Source organism: Amblyomma americanum, chromosome 11 (genome assembly GCF_052857255.1).
Source record: "Amblyomma americanum isolate KBUSLIRL-KWMA chromosome 11, ASM5285725v1, whole genome shotgun sequence".
Taxonomy (NCBI): Eukaryota; Metazoa; Arthropoda; class Arachnida; order Ixodida; family Ixodidae; genus Amblyomma; species Amblyomma americanum.
In genome coordinates, this window is record NC_135507.1 from 51,692,976 (window position 1) to 51,710,564 (window position 17,589).

The 17,589-nt window shown below is 48.7% G+C and overlaps 1 protein-coding gene across 2 annotated transcripts in view; it reads right to left on the reverse strand.

Moving 5' to 3' along the window:
- Positions 1–17,589, reverse strand: part of LOC144111292 (piwi-like protein 1) — a 59,300-nt gene that overhangs the window by 22,777 nt on the left and 18,934 nt on the right. The window contains exon 5 of one of the 2 annotated variants that reach the window (XR_013310019.1): positions 13,274–15,822. The exons of the other annotated variant lie outside the window; for it this stretch is intronic. The gene's annotated coding sequence lies outside the window, so the exon portion shown is untranslated. Of the gene's footprint in view, positions 1–13,273; positions 15,823–17,589 lie in introns of those variants that run through there. 2 annotated transcript variants of the gene reach the window in all.

The following is a 17,589-nucleotide window of genomic DNA, read 5'->3' on the forward strand; positions in this document are numbered from 1 at the left end:
CAACACCAAACGGCATCTGGATCCAGGGGTTTAGGCAACGCACAACGAAGCTTTCGGCCATGAAACAACCAAGATCACACATAGCAAAAAAGTGACGAAAACCTTTTAAATTTCAGGAAACGCCAAACTGACTCGCAATTCCCTTCACTCGTGGCAGTCGGAGGAGCTCGTCGTCCGAAATGGGCACGAAATTAAGCAACGTATTCCAAAATGAAAATCGCAATTTTTGCCAAACGCCAGCAACCAGCGCGTTTTTATTCACAGCTGTTCACGGCTTTTCTTTTCTCAACGCCGGAGAATGCCGGCGCGTCGCTCGAACGCTAGTCTGAAGACCACGTAACTCTAATCCAATGCTTACATAATTCAGCTTAAACTTGCACAGCTTAGGTTTCCGCACTACTACTAATATTTTTTTATGAACTGCCCGCACTGACCTTTTTTTATGACAAGCGTCCGTCCTTGTAACTTCTCTCAGCTGAGACCCAGAAAGCCATTATACGTAAGCGGCATGATGAACGTCTCGGTTACTGCATCGCGACAATAAGCAGACAGCGAGGTTTAAAAATAACTCGATAACGCAAAGAAATGCGACGTTTAAGCAAACAAGCCCAAAGCAGCCTCCGTCTTCCGTGCTCACTTCGAACGCTCAGTCTTAGCAGGTCTGAAAGCATTCTCCATCAAGATCCACAAAAATTCTGACTCTTGGGAAAGATTATGAAACTGCAAAATGCATTTCCGCAATAATTAGAGGCGAATACCGAGGCAATACATAGCGACTGAGAAAAAATCGAGATCCAAATCGCGAAGGAGCATGATACTTTGTACATCTCTCGAGAAACGCGCCGTTAGGCCTAACGACAGATCTCGAACTCAAATCATTAGGGGAAAAAAAAACTGGTCGCCAAATTCCTCAACACACCACGAACCTAAAAATCTCGTTCAGAGAGATGTGAAATAAAAGCACGGGAAAATATTGCGAAGCAGCAAATAACAATACTCACTTAGCTTTGTGTGTCCGACCTCAGCTGACGAACAGCCGGTTTCTACACCACTCAACTACAGTTGCGTCTTCTTGCTCTCTGCTCTCTTCGCGGACTGGCTTAACACGTGGGCGAGTGTCACGTGATCATGCTCGCGTGCTATTGGCGCGCCTAAAACAACAAAAAGTAAAAAAAAACATGTCTGACATGCGTCCTGTCTTCGCACGAACGCACGCCGGGACGCTGCGGTTTGGCTTGATAGAATAATAATAATAATTGGTTTTTTGGGGAAAGGAAATGGCGCAGTATCTGTCTCATATATCGTTGGACCCCTGATCAGCGCCGTAAGGGAAGGGATAAAGGAGGGAGTGAAAGAATAAATGAAGAAAGAGGTGCCGTAGTGGAGGGCTCCGGAATAATTTCGACCACCTGGGGATCTTTAACGTGCACTGACATCGCACAGCACACGGGCGCCTTAGCGTTTTGCCTCCATAAAAACGCAGCCGCCGCGGTCGGGTTCGAGCCCGGGAACTCCGGATCAGTAGCCAAGCGCCCTTACCACTGAGCCACCGCGGCGGGCGTTTTGTCCAACTCGCGTTGTGGATAATCACCACTCGATGACTCGTTGATAATCAGCGCTTTATGTTCCGCCGCGGTGGCTACTAAGCCGGAGTACTCTGGTTGGAACCCGGCCGCGGCGGCCGCGTTTCGATGGAGGCGAAACGCAAAGGGCACCCGTGTGAGGTGCGATGCCAGTGCATGTCAAGATCCCCTGATGGTCGAAATTAACCCGGAGCCCTCCACTACGGCACCCCTTTCTTCCTTTCCTTCTTTCACTCCCTCCTGCCTCCCTTCCCTCACTGCGCGGTTCCGGTGTCCACGCACATGTGACACAAATGGTAACGGTAGCGGGTGTTTGAAAAAAAAAAACCAATGTTCCCTGGGAATACCTTGACCTTACTTGTTCTTGTCATTTCTTAAGAGCGTTAGCTCTTATCATGTTTCTCGACTTCTTGGCGTTGCTACCGCCTGCTTTCGGCGTGAAATTTTCTGTCGGAGTAACTCAAGACGGCGGTTCCCACAGTAAACCGATTTAGCGACCCAATTGGTGATTGATTGCTGACGTCATTAATGTATCAAATTGGTGATCAATTGGTGACGTCACTGATATATCCATTTGGTGATTGATTGGTGACCTCACTTATAAATCGAAGATGTCGGCCAATAAGGGTAATTTATGGAAACGTAAAGTTCGTAATTCCATTGGTGTACCTTGCTTTAATCTCATTCATATAAATTATAGTAAACCAAGCAGCTATAGCGCTGGTTACTTCGTCTTCCACACGGTGACTGAATCATTTTTTTTTAAGCGAAAGCTTTGCCACTCCCCTCCGGAGTTTGAACTTGAACCGAGGAGAAACCCTATGGCGACAATCAGCCGCTGCTTTCTCTTTCTATAGACCATCGGCGTTCATTGTGCTCATTGACGTTGGCACTGACAGCGTTCTAGGTTCCGATGAATTTGGGGGAAGGAAGGTCGCATAACTGGCTCCCTTGCTCAGTGGACGCCACAATCGTGCTTTGAGGTAGGTGGCGGTGGTGAGTGTGATGTGGGTTGCATGCATTAGCGCCGAAACACTCTATTGCACACACGCGCACTGCAGCAATAGGCCGCAGCGTTCATTGGGGGACCAACCTCTGACTGACTGATGTTGCTGAGAGGAAGAAGGAAAAGGAAAGGGCACGGGCCTGCCTACTGGCTCAAGCCAAGCCCCGCTCGCTGTCGCGTGCTGCTCGCAATCAACCATTTATGCAAATGCCATCTGCGAGGGTGGCAGTGCTGCCTATCCAGTGTGCGGAACGCACTCAACGTTACAGACACCCGAGACGCGTCTACTTGCCCGAGCACTACAGAAAATTGGAAATTAAAAATTTGTTTTTGAGGAATGGAAATGGTGCAGTAATTGTTTCACATAAGTAGGTGGACACCCGAACCGCGCCATAAGGAAGAGATAAAGAATTCAGAAAAAGAAGAAAAGCGAGAAACAGCTGCCGTAGTAAAGGTCTCCAGAAAATGAAAATGGTTGGTTGGAACATTGGCCGAGGCAGGAGCGTGGCCACCTGAGCTCCAAGCAGCGCGCAGGGCATTGAATCATATCGACCGGCTTCACCGCGCACCGGACGGCGCCTCGCTGCTGCAGCGTATGCGCGCGCACCCGCGCTCACGAATGGTCGCGGCGCTGCTCGAGTATGAGCAATTGACACAAGGCCCACCCCCTACGGCTCCTGCGCGCCCTGGCCTGCTGCCTCGGAGGTATCAGCGAGGGATCGTCGGCATTGCGGGAAAGCGGAGCACACCCCTCTGTGCTGTGCAGCAGCTGGCCAGAGCCGTCATACACGAGGAGCTCCAGGACCATCTCCTCGTGTACACCGACGGCTCAGTGGCCCGCGACAGCTGCTCCTTTGCTGCGGCGGCCACCATCCCCGCCCTGCGACTGCACAGCCAGCAACACGCAGCCTTCCTGGGCTCCTCCACCACGGCGGAGTTGATGGGGATCCAGCTCGGGCTGGACCTGCTGCTCAACCTCGGCCCTCCGCCGCCCAGGATAGCTCTGCTTTGCGACTCCCGCGCCGCCCTCAGCCGCCTGCAATCTAACGGCCGCGGTACCCCACTAGTGCGGGAAATTCGCTCGCGCATCGAGCGCCTCGCGCAGAGAGGTTGTGCCGTGCGTGCACAGTGGGTGCCCGGTCACTGCGGCATCGCCGGCAACGAAGAAGCTGACGACCTCGCGACCGCTGCACACCAACTACCTGCCAGCGATCTGCCCCTTTCGCTGGACGTGCGTGCGGCCGTCCACGACCATCTCCGAAAGCAGCACCCCGACCCACGCATCGCGGGAGGTGAGCGCATCGACAGTGTCGCCGGCTGTCGCGCACTTACACGGTCACAACGTGCAATGGCTGCGTGTGGCCCGGGGAACGACGGGTGCGTCACGGAATCGCGACGAGTGATGTGTGTGACGGATGCGGTGCAGTGGAAACACTAGAACACCTGCTCCTTCACTGTGCCGCGTTCGCCGATGCTCGTCGCGATATGCTTGCGGCCTATAGGGCGCAGGGCATACTACCAGACACCATCAAGACGCTATTGTGGCCGCAGGGCAGTGCGCGCACTCGTGAACGAACTTTGGTGAGCCTCTGTGCATTCCTCGAACACACGGGCTTGACGTCCCGTCTGTTCTCCGTCAGGTAGTTACACGCAGTGACCCAACCCTCCGCGAGTTATACTTAAGACGATTAACAACTGGACGCTCCACTCTAGTTGTAACCAACACAGTGCTGTGCGCATGTGATTTAATTCCTCTAAAATGAACTAATCACGCGCACAACCTGGACACATTTCTTATTGTGTAAATAGTTTGTACATATTACTTCTCCCCCTATCCTCTCTTCCTGTCCCCTCACCTCTTTCATTTCTCCATTCTGCCTGCTATCCTTTATTTCCGCTGCCCCAGCTCAGGTGCTTCAGTATCGATGGCAGATGCCGGGGCCAGCAAAAATCTTTTCCTTCCTTTTTACTATTATTTTTAATAAAACCACTACCACCACCACCTGGTTGGTTGGTTTTGGGGGAAAGGAAATGGCGCAGTATCTGTCTCGCATATCGGCGGACACATGAACCGCGCCATAAGGGAGGGGATAAAAGGGGAGTGAAAGAAGAAAGGAAGAAAGAGGTGCCGTAGTGGAGGGCTCCGAAGTAATTTCGACCACCTGGGGATCTTAAACGTGCACTGACATCGCACAGCACACGGACACCTTTGCGTTTCGCGTCCATCGAAACGCGGCTGCCGCGGTCGGGTTCGAACCCGGGTACTCCGGATCAGTAGCCGAGCGACCTAAGCACTGAGCCACCACGGCGGGTAATGCCCATTTCCATTTTGTTCTTTTCCCAATTGTTAGGTAGTAGATACGGGAGTGCGTACGTCATCCTCGGTATGGTGACCTTGAAAGTGATCCGCAACGCCTCTCGCTCTTGCACCCCTTTTGCACTGTTCGTAACCCGGCTTAGCATTGTGCACATCTGTTTTGTTGAGCGTTCCAAAAGCTGGATGGCATGACCCCGCTTACTCTTCCCCTGCAGCCACATTCAGAAGATGAAAAGTTTATTCGTACTTCTTAGGGGTTGCCCGTTGATTTCCAATTCTATCGTTCACCTGCCTGTTTCTTTTTGGGAAGAGTAATAAATTCCGATTTTTGTGGTGAGTACTGCATTCCGCTAAATAAAGCGAACTGGCCGATTTCATCGGCCGCTCATTGTAGCTTTTCTTTATTGTATTCGATCGATCCTTTTGCCATTCACGCCGTTATGTCGTCCTCATCAATTCATTGTTTTATATCTTTAATGTTTTTCTGAAACAAGGGAGAGATACCACAAGCATGGAAAGCTGCGAATCTGGTCTTCATTCTCCGAAGCCAGGGAAGAAGCTCTGCTTTGAGCATCTTAGACCCATTTCCATCACATCTTGCGTTGGAAAATTGATGGAGCACGTAATTCAAACAAAACTCAATAGATTCATGGAACATCAATATCTTCAGCCTGATACCATGATAGGCTTCAGATCAAGCCTATCGGCATGCGATGTCAGGCTATATCTGAAGAAGCAGGTCATCGATAACAAGACTGTTGATACTAGTGTCATCGTTGGACTGGACGTCTTCAAAGCTTTTGATAGCGTCAAACACGTTGCCATACTTGAGCACCTTCGCGCGATAAATGTTGGAGTCAAGACATATATATACTACATAAGAGATCGACTTTCTCTCAAATCGGGCTGCCACCATCAGCCTGGGAGGATAATCACTCGAAAACATTAGATTGGGGAATAGAGGGACGCCGCAAGGGTCCGTTCTCTCTCTGACCCTGTTTAATGTAATGCCACTTGTGGCGCTGTGGGTATTACAATAAACAATAAACAAATGTAGCGATGAATGGGCTTTCAGGGCAGCTGGACGGAATCAGAAATCTGCATCACACTATATATGCCGACGATTTGACACTGTGGGTGAGCAGGGGTAGCGATATACAGATTGAAATCACACTTAAGAGAGCCATAGATGTAATAGAGAAATATCTCGAGTCTATTAGCTTAAAATGCTCGGCAGAAAAATCCCAGGCTCAATTTATGGCATCTCAAAAAAGGAAAATTGGATTGTAAAACATTTATTGCGTCGAGAGCAGGTTGCAGGAGACACATACTAGATGGCCGCTAGCCCATGGCTGGCGGAGACCTCATTGGCCCGCTCGATTGCCCGTACTTGAATCTTTGGGTCCGAGCTGACCAGCACGGCCTCCCACCGCTCGGGAGAAGGGAGCTGTACCAACACCACCTAGACTAGGTGGTGTTGGCTGTACCAACTCCGCCGAAGGCAGACCATTTGCGCAGTTCCAGCGAATGTGGTCGTATGTGGCCCTTTCACCACATTTATGACAGTTTGGGTCGTACTGGCCAGTGTACATGAGGCCAAGCACTGCCGGATTCAGAAGGGAGCGTGTTTGCAGTCGGCGCCAGGTAACTTCCTGCGCTTTTGTTAACGATTTGTGGGGAGGGCAATATGCACACTTCTTCAGCCTAAAGTGATGGGTGATGTCATGAAATGAGATCAACCCGTCCATCGTGAAATTCGGGTCGGAGGGCGCGTTCACTGCCCGGTCGACGAAACCTCGGGCTTGCGCGTGAGCCGCCTCGATCGTTCCCTGGATTAGACGAGTGGGCAAGGACCCAAGATCAATTCAACTTCTCTAATCGGAAGGGGGGCGTTTCGAAGGATGCGGAGTGAGGTAGGTGTGATACAGCCCCTCGCGAAATTGCGAATGGATGTTTTGGAGTCGCTGAATATATCAGCACGCGTGTTCGTTATAGCTAAGCTATTGCCGCTTCCTCCGCCGTCTCGAAGGAGGTGGTTTCTATCGATGCGGCCGCCAACGGGGCGCCGTTTCCGTTCACCTCGACAAGTGCAGACGCTTTTCTCTGGGTTTGCCGGTATTCCGCTGCGTCCACGTACGCCACATTGTCGCTCCGGCCGTATGGGGTGTGTAGGGCGCGAGCCCTCGCTGTGCGTCGGCCTTCGTGGTGCGCGGGGTGCATGTTCTTGGGTAGGGGTTTAATCAAAAGAGCTTTCCTGATGTGCGCAGATAACTGCGTTATCGAGTCCCTCTCTGGGAGCTGTTCGCACATCTTTAATCTGTATAGGATGGCCCTTCCCCCGCTCGTACGAGTGAGTCGTCCGAGCTGGGAAACGAGGTGCGCCTCGCAGAGCTCCGAGTGTGTGTTGTGTACCCCAAGGGCCAGCAACCTTTCCGTGGACGTACTGTGCGGGAGCCCAAGGGCCGCCTTGTAGGCCTGCCGGATTGCAGGGTCGACCTTGTTCCTTTCCGCAAGCTGCAGTTGCGGGTAAGGGAGGAAGTAGACGATCCTGCTCAGCACGAAACCCTGCACAAGTCTACATAGATCTTTTTCTTTCATGTCTCGTCTTTTGCTGTAGATCCGTCTGATTGACCGTGGCCGTGAGTCTGTTGATTGTTTCGGTGTTTTTGGGATTGCACTGTATGTACATGCCCAGTATGCGTATGGGAAGGAATTTTAACGCGACAGCGTTAAGGATTGATTGATGGATAGATTGATCGATCGATTTTTCCTTCCCTTACGGCGGGATCCCGGTGTGCAGCAAGAAATGTGAGACAGGCGTCATTTCCTTTCCTTAAAAGCAATTGTTCATTTCATTTTCCTTCCCTTATGGACCCCCTCCCCGGAGATATGCGAGCGAGACAGGCGTCCTTTCCTTAAATTGTCCAACGGCCAGCATCGCGCCGTACGGGCGATGGCGTTCCGTGTACTCCTCAGCAACGCTGCGACACTCTCTTAAAGGGACTATGCAATAAATTAATTGAGATTACGTAAAGCAGAAGAGAGATAGGCATTTCATCCCTCGTCCCCCAACGCAAGAATTTTTAAGCTAGCATCAATAACAACGAAGATACAGACGATTAAAAATTCCGCTCCTCTCGCCCCCTCAACTCGTACACGCAGGGCACCAGACAAAAATAAAGAAAACAGCTCTGGGACTGGGCCCCGCCCATGAATACGTCATCCGCTGACGTTCCCTTTCATCTTCCGGTTGTCCCTCCTAGCACCCCAGCAGCAGCGTCGGCGGCGTGATTGCAGCGCGCGTCGGGTTTCTTTGCTTGTCGTCTGTTGTAGTTAGCAGTAATGCTTGACGTTCATGCCTGACTGTCGAACGAGCGCTGGGTTATAGTAGTAAGCGTCAGGTGCGAAGTGTCGACCGCAAACGCTGAGACGTTGGCGGGCGTGCGATGCTGGCAGTCCGATGCGTTCCATCCAGGCAGCTCGCTCACGCACGTCTCTAAGAATTACATGCCCGAGTTCACCTCGCCAGTCACTGGGTTAGCAGCCGACTGTACAGCAAGGCGTATTCATCTCGGGCGGACGAAAAAGACACTGCGAGTGGCTCCAGAACTCTCGACAGAAGGAGGCGGCAGAGGAAAATTGAAACCATATGCGCGAAGGCAATGCCTTGGCCCGCACTTGCCCGAGAGGGTCGCGCGGCGGCACGAGCAGACGATTTTCACGGCTACCGGAAGTGTGCCCGTGACGTCGTGGCTCCAGCGAATGACAGCGTGTGGTGGCCTGGGGACGTCATGGGTACAGTGACGTCTTTTTTCACGACTTTAGTTCCAAAATCGGTCACTACGAGCACACCAATCGGCCCGCGAATTAAAAAAAACACGTTTTTTAAAAATTTATAATAAATTGCTGGCTCCGTTCTGGACTTGGTGTGAATGCTCATTAGCATCATTTCTAAGCATTGAAAACATTTACAAACGACTTTGAATTCTTTGCATAGTCCCTTTAAAGACGAAGCTTAAGCGTCCTTCAATTTGTTTGTGCTTGGTCATAACGAATCTTATTTTTCTTAACTTAGAAATGGCAGCTAATGGAACGATACACTTCAAGAGCGACCCCTTGAAGCTGGGAGGAGGTGGATGCAACCAAGCAGGCAAATTTCCTGATGTTTTACAAACAAATCTTATCTAGCCTTAACGAGCTCAATCTTGAAATTCATCTGTATTTCAAACAGAAATTCAAACAACTTTAAGGTGATGTCAACTATCAATGTAGGAAAACTATCCTTAATTCACTTCCCTTCTTTTAGGGGGGATATCCAAAATTCCTCAAGTACGCTTCTCCACAACCAGATTGTTGCCCAAGAGATGGCCGACCATGTGTTTCAAGCTGGAGCAAAGCAACAAGCACTATATAGTTTTTGTTCGATTCTTCGAAAATACATTTCATGTTTTCTATATGCACCCATAGCACCTCTGCTGTAGTCTTCAGTTTTTTTTAGAGATGTTGGCCATCTTTTCTTAGGAAGCGTAGTTATGTGGGAAAAATGAGATTGAAAATTGGTTTTTGCAGAAAGGAAATGGTGCAGTATCTGTCTCACATCTTGGCGGACACTTCAACCCCCGCCCGAGGGACTGAGAGAAGAACGGAAGAGGTGCTGTAGTGGAAAGCTCCGGAAAAATTTCAACCACCTGAGGATCTTTAACCTGGTGGCTTCCTGGCCTTACAGGGCTGGGATCAGGGGACTCTCGCACATGTATTGGAGGCTCCTTTGTCACTGGAGTATGTGTTGCCAAACCATCGTCACAGCGATCGCACGTCCTTTCTTTCAATGTGTAAGGTAAAAAAGGAGAATTTCCGATATGAGTGGTCAATGATATATTGGCTTCCGAAACAGAGATAATACGGGCTGGTTAGTATTTCTTTTCTGTCAACATGTATTGGCTCCCAACCATGGCACTGTTCATGAGGGCGTTATTAACAAAATGGCTCGCATACATACTTCGATGAATTATGGATCGAAGGAGTGTATATGCAGTGAAATGTGCAATGAAATATGTCTTGTTTTGATTGAATACGTGAGCTACGGTTTGGATTATAAGCGATTATGGATAATCCGTATCAAAGCAAGCCAGTTTGTACCAGCAAGCACTGACTCACTCCCTCTTCATGTGAGGGTCAATTAGAGCCCTTGTGATTATAACCAAATTGCAAATGCAAAAACTAGGGATAACCACTATTTCGGCACGATTCCTTTATTAATGCGATAATATCTTCTCCTCATAAGAGATTTCGTGTGCACACATGTAGTTAAAAGACGGGTAAAGAGGGCTCGTAGATAAAGGGCCTGGCGGCTTTAAGTTCCATCAGGAACTCTCAGAAGGCACTCCTTCATGAACCGACCACGCTTTCTTCGCCAAATAATGAAGTCGCGTTCGCTCTTAAAATCCGGCTTGCTATTAGCATGATGAGATTTCTATTTTCTGCATTGTTTGCACTGCAGTGATGTTCCTGAAGTGATCATGTCGTCAAGGAATCATGCACAGAGTGCGCCAAAATCTCCCAGGCCACAGGGTGTGGTATTCAGTAGTACATTCTGGCGCCTGTGACACCTGCGAAAGTACTGAGCTCTGAATTTCTCTGAGAGCTCTGAGAATTTCGAAAGGCTCTGGTATGCATAGCATGTGTACGAGACGACGCAGCGGTCCTTGTGTCAGTACTTTTGGGGCCCACGTGACCAGGGTTGCTGCTCTTCCTTAAAAGTGACGTCATAACACACCCCTGTGCTCAGAAACCGAAATCGCTCAGTATAAATAATGCGATAGTAAATTATTTACCTCACATATAAATCGCAGAGCACGTATCACGTGTCCTGGGGCAATATGTAATGTTTGAAACAAAGAACACGACAACAAAAAATTTGGAAGCAAAGATTAGCAACTAATTAAGAAAGACTGCTTAGCGATTGTTTTCTGCCCATAGAATGTTTTTAAATGGCACAGAGTTCATTAATCAAACTGACCACCTGGCTTTCTTATGGCTCTCATGGCAGCAAAACACAGGTGGCCGTCTTGCTAGCAGTGTGCTGGCTCTTCAAAGTTGTCATTATTGGGTGAAGCACAGAACTGGCACCAGCATCAAAGTAACAGATGCTATGGCTCCTGTTCCTTTGACGTTCTCAACCAAGGCCACAACTTTTTGCGGTTACCATTTTTGAGCAGTAATAGGGAAATTGGAAATTTGGTTTATGGGGGTTTAACGTCCCAAAGCGACTCAGACTAAAATTGGAAATTACGTAAAAAACCCAACAGGTAATGGAAATTAACTTCTGACTGTGAATTTGGCACAACTAAAATTACTTTGAACAACTTCGAAATGTACAAACTGTGTACTTTCTTTATTCTTAAGATTGCTTCCTTTGAATTTCCAGTGAACAGAAAGTTCACCAGTGCCAAGTCAGTTCAATTTGAATGTACACTTTTGTTCTTTCAACATCCTCAAGAAGCTTGATGGTATAGAATAAAGGATGTGCATTTTGGAGGGTGGCCGAAGGAAGTGCATTCAGATTGAATTTATGGGCAGGGGTCAATTGTTGGTCCAAAGGAAGTTCAAAGAAAAACATTGGTTCCTTTAAACTTTTCAATAGAAAATTCACCACTGCCAAATGTACTTCCTTTCTTTGTCCTTCATACATCCTCAAACTTGCTTCCATTGAAATTCCCGTGAGAAGAAAACTGGGCACTGCCAACCACGTCCATCTGAATGCACTTCCCTTGGACATCCTGAATGCACGCATGAAACCAATAGACTTGCAAAATGGTGCCTGATCCTACTATAGGCGTCACTGTGATCTATGCTGTCAAGTACCAGCAGGAGCTTCATTTCCCACAAGAAAATTCAATAACCTCCAGCTGTCGAAACTGGGCATTTATTCAATTCTACGCTCACGTGCAAGCATTGCTGCAAGTGCTGCAGTGATGACTCGGGCAGGCACTCATACAGCGAGCATGTACAGGCTGAAAAATAAAAGAAAACATGAGAAAACAATGCCTAAACAAACATAGTGTAGCATTTCGTAATTTTTGTAAACCTGCAGAGCACAAACAGTGCGAATGCCAGGCGCCACAGTGCTGTGCATTCAGGAAAGCATTACTGCCTTGACCATCGCCGAATAAGCAGTTGCCTCAACCAGATTTTGAAACACTCTTGCATCAAAAGGCTTGCAGGAGTTCCTCATGGACTTAAGGATAATTAAATACAATTTTGACCACTTCAACACCTTCTTAAAATGGTCATGTTTTCTTGCTTTGCATATGCGCCTGTGCATTGAGCTTAGTGCCAGCTTTTCTGCCGAGAACAAGGCTTGTGTCACGTTAATTATTGCCGCCAACACGTAGCCTGATAACTTTGTGCCTGGTACATAATATTGTCACGTAGTGGTGACGGCAGTCGAAGCAGCGATGAAGACGGACGAAAGGGTCTTCTAAAAGAAAACTGTTTACTGGGCTGACTTGCACCCAAAATGGACTGAATCACTCGGCGGCGGCGAAGCGACAAGCGTGCTCGGCGGTCGTCGAACAGAATGCCGGCCGCTGTCGGCCGTGCTCAATTTAAAGCTGATAGCGAACTTTCGAGATAAAGAGCGCAAAGTTACTAGAACATTCCGGAACAACGTAGAGTCAGCTCTGCCTGGCTGCGATCAATCGAGATAAATCTAGTCGCGTCTTGCATCGCAAACAAAGCGATAAAGTGGTGTGGCGGCAGATTTGAAAAACGAACAAACACTGCAAATATTCGCAGCAATATGCAACCGGAGTGAGCTGCAACAATCTTAATCACGCATGGCCATTTCTAAGAAATTCGATATCGTGGTCGCCAGTTTAGGCCCCTCATCTCGAATATTTTCCCAACCCGAAAGTGAGCATGACCAAGAGCGGTGGGCATTCTTAACCTGACATCTGCCAAGTGCACTTGCTGCTATTGCCACAGCCAAGTAATTTTCCGTTTTGGGGCAAAGTTTGTGACCAAAACCTTCACCTGCCTATCAGCAGTCACCTCATTACAATACGCAGACAACTGAGTAACAATGCTAGCGCCCTGGCTGGCCAAAAGTGGATGCAAGACTTCTACGTCCTTTTGGCTCCAGTAAATACTTGGAACTCCACACGAGATTTTACCTCTACCTCTCAGCGTGGATGAAATCCCACTGTTCCTGAAGCATGGACGTCTTTGGTGTCAGTGGTGGAAACAAGACTGGTGTTTTGCCCCGCAAACTGGAGGGCAAGGCATGAACCACCAAGCGAACTGTGCGCAGCCCACTCATGCACATCAGTCTATGCCAGGGATCAACGAATCACCTGCACAGGCAAACGAAAACATGTGGAGGTTCAAACAACATTCCCAAAAGGAAAGATAGCAAATACCGCACACAGAAAACTGTGGTACAGAGAATGCTACGGTACAGTACATGGGGTTTAACATCCCAATATTGCCCATAGGCTGTGAGAGACGTGCTGGAAGGCTCCATTTTGATGAAGACTCCAGTTTGATTTAAACCACCCGGAGTTTTTTAACATGCACTGACATCAAACAGCGCACATGTGTTTTTGCATTTTGTCTCCACTGGGATTCGGCTGCTGCGGTCGGGATTTGAACCAGCATTTTTAGTCTCAGCAGCCGAACACCAAAACTACTAGGCCATTGCATGAGGTCACATGGAAAACTGCATGCAAGCTTGATTGGCTTGGTTTATGGGGTTTAAAGTCCCAAAGAAACTCAAGCTATCAGGGACGCCGTAGTGGAGGCCTCCGGAAAACTTCGACCCTCTGGGCTTCTTTAACGTACACTGACATTGCACAGCACACGGGCCTCTGGCATTTCACCGTCAATGCAATGCGACTACTGTGCCCAGGATCAAACCCGCGTCTTTCGGGTCAGCAGCCAAGCACAATAACCACAGATCCCCTTTTGGAAAAATGAACTTTTCTATACTGATGACGAAGTGATGATACTGCAAGAAATATGGGAATCAAGTACTGCTGAGAATTAATCAAGTCCACAATCGCACACAATGGCAATAGCAAAGGGCATGCAAGGCACTGAAATTCTTACGCACAGATACAAAGCGCTGGATAAGGTGTGAAGCTGCATGCTGGGACACCCTGGCCACAAAAGCATGGCCTGCATCCTTCCTCCCTTACTAGAACTGGTACCATTGAACAGAGACTGAGGACAAAATGATGTTGCCCGGCTTGAATAGATTACTGCATTCCATTGGCAGGGATGCTATAGGAGGATACAAGTCAAGCGGCAGTTACCCCTCAAAGGAGGTCCTCTAGCCAATGCCGTTGACTGACTGTCTTGACATCGCGCTTTATAAGGAGAGCCCACCTTGCATTTTATGCCAAGCAAACGAGCAGTACTGTTTGCGCACAGCTATGTAAACAACCCCAGCGTGGGGCTGCAGTTGTCGTGACCATCGCACTACCAGTCAACTTCGAACTACTTAACGAAAATCGTTAATTAGGGACGGGAGACAAGATACAAGGCAGCTAAGAAAAAGAGATTTGGAACCTGCAGAGACCGTGACTCCGCTCTCCTCCAACTTGTTTGTTTGTGGCTCCATTCAGAGCTGTTCTCTTCGAGCTCTTGGCTAATTTAATCTATTCACAGTACAGCTCTGAAGGTACATGCAAGTGGGCGAGAGAGCCCGATTCAGTGGGCCCCGTACCTCCGGAAACGCGCAAAACCTGCTGAAGCGTCGTGCGTCAGTTTTACTTTCAAGCCGCCAACTTTAAACACGAGCGCCCTTGAGCACCCATCCGTTTTTTGCGGAAAAAAAAACAAAATTCTGGCCCTTGCAATTGTGAGAAAGCTCCTTGATGCCGCCTGCTGCACCGTGCAACTGCGCCGTTCAAGGAATCACAATCCATTGGCCCCAAAGCCTCGGCCAGCCTCCGATTGGTCGCGCCGACCTTGTCCTCGCCCCGTGCGACTCCCTGCACTGGGGTTATGATATTTAGTTTGCAACGGCTGCTTACTGAGGAAGGGGGGAAACGACCCACCGACGCCTAACCTAACCGTGCTCCCTCAAAAGCATCGCACGCTCTGTGGGGCTAAGGTCGCTGAAATGCAGGCCGCAGTTTTTGCGAGAACTTCGTTGTCGGGTTCGGGAACGGGATCCATCGTAACGCTGGCAAGATGCCGGTGCAAACGTAAACGAAGCAACAGTAGCGACCCCCGATAGATGCCTTCAACGTGCAGCGGCGGTAGCTTTCATTTCGGCTGCTGCTAGACCGCACCGCTAGTTGCCAGAAATCACGGAGTCTGCGTCTGTGTTTACGTCACGTTTCACGTCACTCCGTCCTGTGACGTCATAAGAGGACACCGTGACATAAGAGGGCGCCGAGTTTGAATTGGAGAGCGGGAAAAACTTTTTAAACGTTGAATCCAAATTTCTTTGAAATAAATGCATCTTTCGCTCCCGGACAAGCGGCAGCAAAGCCATGAAATGCCGAACTGTCAGATTTTGCCAACAAAAAAAAAATTGAGTTCTCCTCACAGTCCCTTTAACCTGGTAGACTAGAAGAGCGAAACCTTGGTTTTACATGGCTCCACATGGTTCGATGAAAGTTTGGCTTTACTGCAATCAGTGGATAGGCTGGTGTCTTCTAAGGCTTGGCTGTATTGGATTCGCTTCGATCTTGCCACGCTTCTTGGCACGGTCGGTCTCGTGTGTCGCCGGCCGTGAGTCTTGCTTCTCGTTGTTCGGGGGTTTCAGCAGCCATCTTAACGCGGTAACGTTCCCGGGCTTTAGCAAGGCAGGCTTGACATCGAACTTGACATCGATTTGGCTTGACGTCTCCGACACAGAGTACTCGCAGATGGCCCAGCTCTGTCACCGTCCATGGCTTCGGCAGCTGTGAAAGCAAGCGCAAAGCCGGCGGCATTTATAGCGAAGAATGGTGTGACGTCATTGGTACATCATCGGATGATGTCATATCAGGTGATGCGAACCTCAGCTCGAAAGGCCAAGGTCAAGTGACCACTGGCCATCAGTCATGTGGTTGCTGGTCATTAGCTATGACCATACCATACAGGCATATCATGGCTATGCGCAACAAGACAATAGTCATATATTGTTGGTCTTGGGGGTGTGTGCTTGGTTTGACCTTGGTCGGGCTTCAATGTCAGGTGCACAAAGCCAGGTGAAACTCTGAATTTTACCTCGAGTAGTACAGTTTTCGCTCAAAAAAAAGAACACTGAAAAATCTGACGTCTCCTCCCTTTAGAAGAACACTGAGGTCAAACTGAAGCCGGCTTGTATCGACCAACATCATCAAAGTAAGTCTACTGCAGCACAAAGGCTTCCCCCATATCTCTCCAGTTAACCCCATCCTGTTCCAAGTGTGGCCACCTTACCCCAGCATGCTTCCCAATATCATACGCCCAGCCGACTTTCTGCCATCCCCTGCTAGGCTTGCCTTCACTTGGAATTTACTACCATACCCTTAGCAGCGACCAGTTATCGTGGCTTCACAATATGTATGCGCCCTGCCCCAACACATTTCTTCCTCCTCATTTCGACTAGGACATCATTGACTCTCATTTGTTCTCCGACCCTCTCTGCTTTCTTGTCTCTCAACGTTACATCCATCATTTCCCTTCCTGTAGTTTGCCGCGTTGTCCTCAATTTAAGTTGAATCCTTTTCATTATACTGTACGTTTCCGCTCCACGGGTGAGTACCGGTAAGATACAGCTGTTGTATACTTTTCTCTAGGGGGATATTGGTAAACTGCCATTCATGATCTGAGAATGCCTGCCAAATGCACTTCACTCCATATTAATTTGCCTAGTTATTTCACTCGTGGTCCAGACCTGTCCTATGTAGATGTATTTTCTAACCACTTTCAACGCTTTGCCACTTATCATAAACTGCGGTTCTCTTCCGAGACTGTTGCACATTACTTTAGTTTCCTACACATTAATTCTAAGACCCACTGTTCTGCTTTGCCTGTCTAGGTCCTCGATCATGCTCTGCAATTTGTCCATGTTCTAATCAGGAAGAAGTTATACATTAATTGAAAATGCAGCTTTTATAACAAGTGGCTCAATCATCAGGCAGTTTCACAAGGACATTGTGGTGCACTGGCAGTTTATTTAGGTGCAGATCCCGGAGCCTAGGCTATGTTTTCATTCACTTCAGAACAGTGACCACAAAGCATTTTTGTGTAGACATCACGCGCTTGAATAGAGCGGTGGGGAAATTTTTAAACGCAATAGGTGGTGCTCAATCTGAACGAGTCCCAAGGCATGCTGGGTACGCTAGACTTTCGGGCCGTTGGACGAAATGCGTGTGTATAGCGCTCTGCTTGAAATGCGGCATTGTCACGCTTGAGTTCGGCACTCCATGTGTTAATATGCGTGAATGAAGTCGTAGAAAAGGACAGCATGCTCTACGTGCATTATTATGCCCGTGTTTGATGTTCACGATTAAATGGTGCAATGACACAAGTGCGAACGTTTCAGCATGAGTCGTCTGTTAGCACTGAAGATTAGGTCGCTTCATCCACTTGCTGAAGTTTGGCTGTGGTTATGGCTACAGTGAGGTTGCTACATTTTTGTCTCACATATACAGTCGCCGACCTATTTTTCGGACACGAAGGGACCCGAAAAATGGTCTGAA